The sequence below is a fragment of the Chrysochloris asiatica genome, unplaced genomic scaffold (genome assembly GCF_000296735.1).
Source record: "Chrysochloris asiatica unplaced genomic scaffold, ChrAsi1.0 scaffold00067, whole genome shotgun sequence".
Classification (NCBI taxonomy): Eukaryota; Metazoa; Chordata; class Mammalia; order Afrosoricida; family Chrysochloridae; genus Chrysochloris; species Chrysochloris asiatica.
Window position 1 is genome coordinate 14,814,784 of NW_006408585.1, and position 5,723 is coordinate 14,820,506.

The window sequence follows — 5,723 nt, forward strand, 5'->3', positions numbered from 1 at the left end:
ACTTTATAGAAATGCTACTCTAGGTTGAAGACAAATGGTATTTTGTGAACTGGGGTTTTCTGGCTGAGCAAAACTGGAGTCCTGGTGTGGTGCTGTGGACTAATTCTTCAGACTGCAAAGTTGTTTGAACCGCAAAGTCAGTAGTTGAAACTCACCAGTTGCTCCTTGGAAACCCTCTCTATACAGGATCGCTATGGGTTGGAATTGACTCGACAGCATTTAACAACAACAAAACTGGAAGGCTTTTCCTAAAATGAATTGGAATTATAACAAAGGATAACTAACATTTTTGAAGTACTGTTTCATGAAAAATAATTTTATTTTCTTCAAGTATTGTTTTCTTCGAGGTATTCTCTGGGAGGAGGGTTCCTAACAACCCCTCTTTCTGAGAAACGGTCAGATTCTTTCAGTTTGCAACTGGTCAGGGCAGCCCAAGCGATCACAACCTGTAGTCTGGTTCCTTTTGTGGGGTCAGAATTCGAATGGGTCTACACCTCTACTCTATGCAGTAAAGTCAGCGTGGGTCTACTCTTTGTTTGAAACCACTATTTTTGCTAAAACCAGATAGTAGCTGAACTTGGAATTGTGGGGAGGCCTGGTGAGGCGCTGCGGATTAATGCGCTGGACTGCAAGGTCCGTTTGAACAGCAAGCTCGGCGCTTCAAGCTCACCAGCTGCTTCTCTGAAACCTGTACCAGGTGGCTATCGGTCATAACTCTACGGCACTTAACAACAACAACAATGTAAATAACAGTATGGGGATGAATGTGGAATAGAAGAGGGGAGAGTAGTAAATGATAAGTGGAGATTAGAAGGGACTGGAATTGACCAGATGGCAGTGGATATAGTTTGGTTTGGTTTGACCTTAGGCAAGGAGCCCTGAGGGCACAATGGGATAAGCATTTGGACTGCTAACTGAAAGGTCAAAAGTTGGAACCCACAAGCCACTCCATGGAATAAATATGTGGTCGTCTACTTTCCTAAGTGTCTACAGCCTCGGAGACCCCACGGAGTAGTTCTACTTTATCCCATGAGGTCACTTTGAATCTGAACTGTCTCAATGGCAGTGGAGATGCTTTGGGGGCCTTAGGTAAAGGAGTTCTGGTAGTGCAGTGGCTAAAGTGCTCTGCTGCTAACTGACAGGTTAGCAATTCAAACCCACCAGCGCTCTGGAGTAGAATGATGCCATGGAAACCTGATGGGGCAGTTCTATCCTGCTCTATAGGGTTGCCATGAGTCTGAATCAATTCAACAGTAGGAGGCTTGGATGGTCCTTAGGCACATGTAGCATTGGGAGCTATTTCTATAGTAATATATAATTTATGATAAATCAATCCTGGTGTGGCGTTGTGGACTAATACATCAGACTACAAAGTCATTTGAACTGCAAGGTCGGTGGTTCAAGCTCACCAACTGCTCCTTTGTCGCCAGGGGTCAGAATCGATTAGACAGCACTTAACAACAACAACAACTATTGGGGAAAATTGACACTTATGCATCGAGGGTGCAATTTAATTTTAGCCTTGGAATGATACACACTTTAAAAAAATAGGAGTACTTAAATCTAAGATTCATATGGAGTAGAAGCAAAAATCAGACTCTGAAAGACCCTTTGTATATTTGTCATTTTAAACAATAAATGTATATATCCTTTGCCCCAACAATTTTATATTTGAGAATTTATCCTTCAGATGTTATGTGTGAAAGTGACATTTGTATACAGGTTATTCACTGCAGCAAGAAAGCCCTTGTTTGTAGCTTAGTTCTAAACCCAAAGTATGTGAGATTATAGTATGTGTTGGGTTTGGTTCCAATTTTTAGAGTACTTTTATCTATATGTAGAGAAGATTTTGATCTATGAATATTGCTTGTTTTTATCATTTGGACTTTCACTGAACCAAGTTCTGAGGATGGACAGGATACTTGATTAGTTTTTGTTGGGAAGGATTGATTGTGGACTGGGCATAATGCCATGATTTTCTTTTAGAGACTCGATCAGAAGGTGTGGGGAATTTGTTCATTATTAATAACAATTTAATACTGTAAGCAGAGGAAATAGGGGATGTAGAAATGACTTCCTCAACTTTTTTTTTCTTCTTTCACTTTGGACTGGAAACAAAGGCCCAATGTCTACCTTATATAAAAGCTATGCTTTTGTTTTGTTTTATTGTGAATTATGTGATAGTTTACATTGGGAGACCATTAGTTTTACATTCATCCTATCGTATATTGTTTCATTGTTTCCTGCTCTCCGCTCTTCTCCCTTCATGGTCCCAGGTTCCTCCGCTCCTAGACTGCAAAGTTGATCACTCCCCTCCTTGTTACAAAATGTCTGTCTTTACATTTCCAACCCTCATAATCACTCCTGATAACAATTATTCACTATTGTATCACAAGAGACCTATCTGCATTTCCTTTCATCAGCCCTGCTTAGACAGATTGGATACTACTCAGTGGAGATTCTGCCTTCCTCCACGCTCTCTGGATCTAGGTTCCCTCTTGAAAGCTTGTAAACCAGTCACTTCTTGCCTTTGTAGCCCCCCACCCCCATTTTGGGTAGCCAATGTCCAAGTTGCCCATCCCTGTCTACTCTGTGTATGGAGGGGTTGGGAATGATGCTTGCTGTAAAGATTTGTTCCCTCCTTTGAGCTACTTCATTCACAGGTGTAGGTCAAGTTCATCAAATTGTATCACATTACTCTTTTTTTCCTCTTCTTTCTTCTTCTGGTTGAGCTCTGATTGTCCAGTCATTGAAGCCAGGTCAAGTGAGTATTATCTGCAAGTGTGGGTGTTCTTGTGCATACACCCTCTCTTCTTATCAGCTGGATGCTTCACTCTCTACTCTAGTCCTCTGTGGCTATATCACTGACTCTGAGCCCAAGAGTCCCCAGGTCTTGCCACACTGCTGGCCATCCAGGTCTCCACCCAGGTTCACAGGAGTCTATTGAATGTTGGAGGGCTTAGCTCGCAGATTCACTGCTGTTTTTCCTTCACTTCCCCTTATCGGTGACAAACGTGGTCACCAATCAGAGTGTATATTCCCATTGAGTCTTAGTCTTGGAAGGTGGTTTGCTCTGAGGGGCCTCGACCACTTGCCTTGATGTCTCCTGGGCAAGCAACTTGATTGTTCTTATAGTAATCAGTCAGTCTGCCATTATTGTTTTGTATTTTACCTATCGGTCTTTCTTTCAAGAAGTATCTTCTGTTCTTCTAGCCACTCCAGGCTGGTCTGCTTGACTTTCAAGTGGAAATTTCCCACCTCAGAAGATTATGGATGCAGTTCAGCGTTCCACCTATGGTCTTATGTAATGCAGAGGCTCCACAGGAAGCCTCCTTCACTGGGCACATTGTAGCCCCATTTTAGGTACTCCAATCAGTTATAGGCAGAAGATGGACTTACAAGCTTTCTATGGTGACATTTCTGGCTATTCCTTTCTCTCCCCCTCCAGTGTCTATTTTATAATGGTATGACAGGGAAACCAAGATTGAAAAGACAGCCAAGCATCTTAACATTATTTTCCTCCTTTTGCCCATTCCAACCATGTCTCAATCCCTGTATCCCAGAGCCCTGTTTTTCCAAGGTTGTGCTTACATCATTATTTACCTCTGTCCCACTTAGCCCATGCAAACCTGCCTAATTGTTCTCCCATCCAAAAAGCTATGCTTTTATATGATGATTGGGAAGGGACATTCAGACCCGAGTTCCTGTAATTATGACCATATGGTTTATTTTTAAAGCAGCATCTGTGCTTCATTTCATAATCTGTTTTATACAAATGTAGCTGCTCTGAAAATTCACAATACAATGAGTTAGGGAAAGATTATTATTGGAGACCCAAAAGTTCTGATAGTATTGGGACTAAAGTTCCCTTTCTTAAGCTTTTAAACACATAGTGTAAGTTAGAATATAACATCCAAGGCAGCTTCAAAAAGTTTGTGAGAAGATTCTATTTTTTTTTTTTTTTTCATTTTTTCCCATGAACCTTTTGAAGCTCTCTTGTATAGTACTTCTTGTCTCTGTAGCGAGAAGTATTTATACAGTTGTGAGGTAAACAGTGATTACTGACTTAACTAAAAATTGTGATACAAATTCTTTCTTGGGAGGAAGAAAGAGTATGACTTAAATCTTCATCGGTCATAGCACAGGAAGCCAGGAGATGACATTTAAATTGATCAATCAAGAAGGCAATTTAAGCACATGGTTTCGTGAAGTAACTATTAGAAGAAATAGCTAAAAGATTTATAACTGTTTGCTGTTTTTAGGTGGGAGGTAAGGAGGAGTACAATAAGAGATTCTTGTTTTACATTATAAACAATCTGTCAAACCCACCAGCTTCTCCTTAGAAACCCTATACAGGTTGCTATATATATATATATAAAAGAGAGAGAGAGAGAATAAGGGTAAGGGTGAATTAGAATCGACTCAATAGTATTGGGTTTGGAGCCATCTCCGCTGATATCATGGTTGCCCTCAAACCCCTGGTGAAGTCCAAGATCATCAAAAAGAGGACCACGAAGTTCATCTGGCACCAGTCAGATCATCAAAAAGAGGACCACGAAGTTCATCTGGCACCAGTCAGACCTTTATGACAACAAGGTGCGGAGAAGATTTAAGGGCCAGATCTTGATGCCCAACATTGATTATGGGAACAAGAAGAACACAGAACACATGCTGTCAGTGGCTTCCACAAGCTCCTGGTCCACAATGTCAAAGAGCTGGAAGTGCTTCTGATGTGCAACCAGTCTTACTATACAGAGATTGCTCACAACATTTCCTTCAAGAACCGCAACGCCATTGTGGGAAGAGCCACCCAGCTGGCCATCAGAGTCACCAATGCAATGTCAGGCTGTGCAGTGAGTGAAGAAAATGAATAGATAGCTTGTTTGCATGCTTTATTTGTGCTAAAGAAGTGCAAAGAAGGAAGAAAGAAAAGCATTGGGTTTGGTTTTTGGTTTTATAGTATGTGTAAAGGATCCCTTGTGGTGCTATGGTTAAGCGCTTGACTGCAAGCCAAAACATCAGTCATTTGAACCCACCAGCTGCTCTGCAGGAGAAACATCTGAGCATCTTCTTCTGTAAAGATCACAGCACTGAAAACCCTAAAACCCTAAGACTCCTGCTTAATGCATTGTGCTGTAAAATAGGTTTGAACCACAGGGTCAGTGGTTCAAGCTCACCAGTTGCTCCTCAACAATCCGATACAGGGTCGCTATGGGTTGGAAATGACTCCAGGGCACTTAACAACAACAAGTGTTCTGTAGGGTCACTCTAAGTTAGAATTGACTCTATGGCAATGGGTTTTGCTTTTCTCTTGTGGTATCTGTAATGATAAACGGAACTATCAGTGAATGTTACATTTAAGGTAATAGTTCGGGAAATGTAAAGTATGTGAATTCTTGGGTGAAATAAAGGAATCATTGCTATCATCCAACATTATTTAGCCTAAAATTTTCAGTCTTTATTTCTCTGCATTCTCACAACTAGACCAGTAAATAACATCATGATAAATGGAGAAAAGATTGAAATTGTAAAGACTTCCTTTTGCTTGGATCCATAAACAATACTTATGGAAACAGCAATCAAGAGATCAAACAATGTATTGCACTAGGCACATCTACTGCAAAAGACCTCTTTAAAGTGTTAAAGAGAAAAGATATCAGTTTGAGGACTTAGTTGTGCCTGCTACCAGACATGTTATTTTCATTTGCCTCATATGCATGTAA

The 5,723-nt window shown here is 40.8% G+C and overlaps 1 pseudogene; it reads left to right on the plus strand.

The window, feature by feature from the left end:
* The first annotated feature begins 4,460 nt into the window (after window positions 1-4,460).
* LOC102825236 lies at window positions 4,461-4,874 on the plus strand (annotated as a pseudogene).
* The last annotated feature ends 849 nt before the right edge of the window (window positions 4,875-5,723 follow it).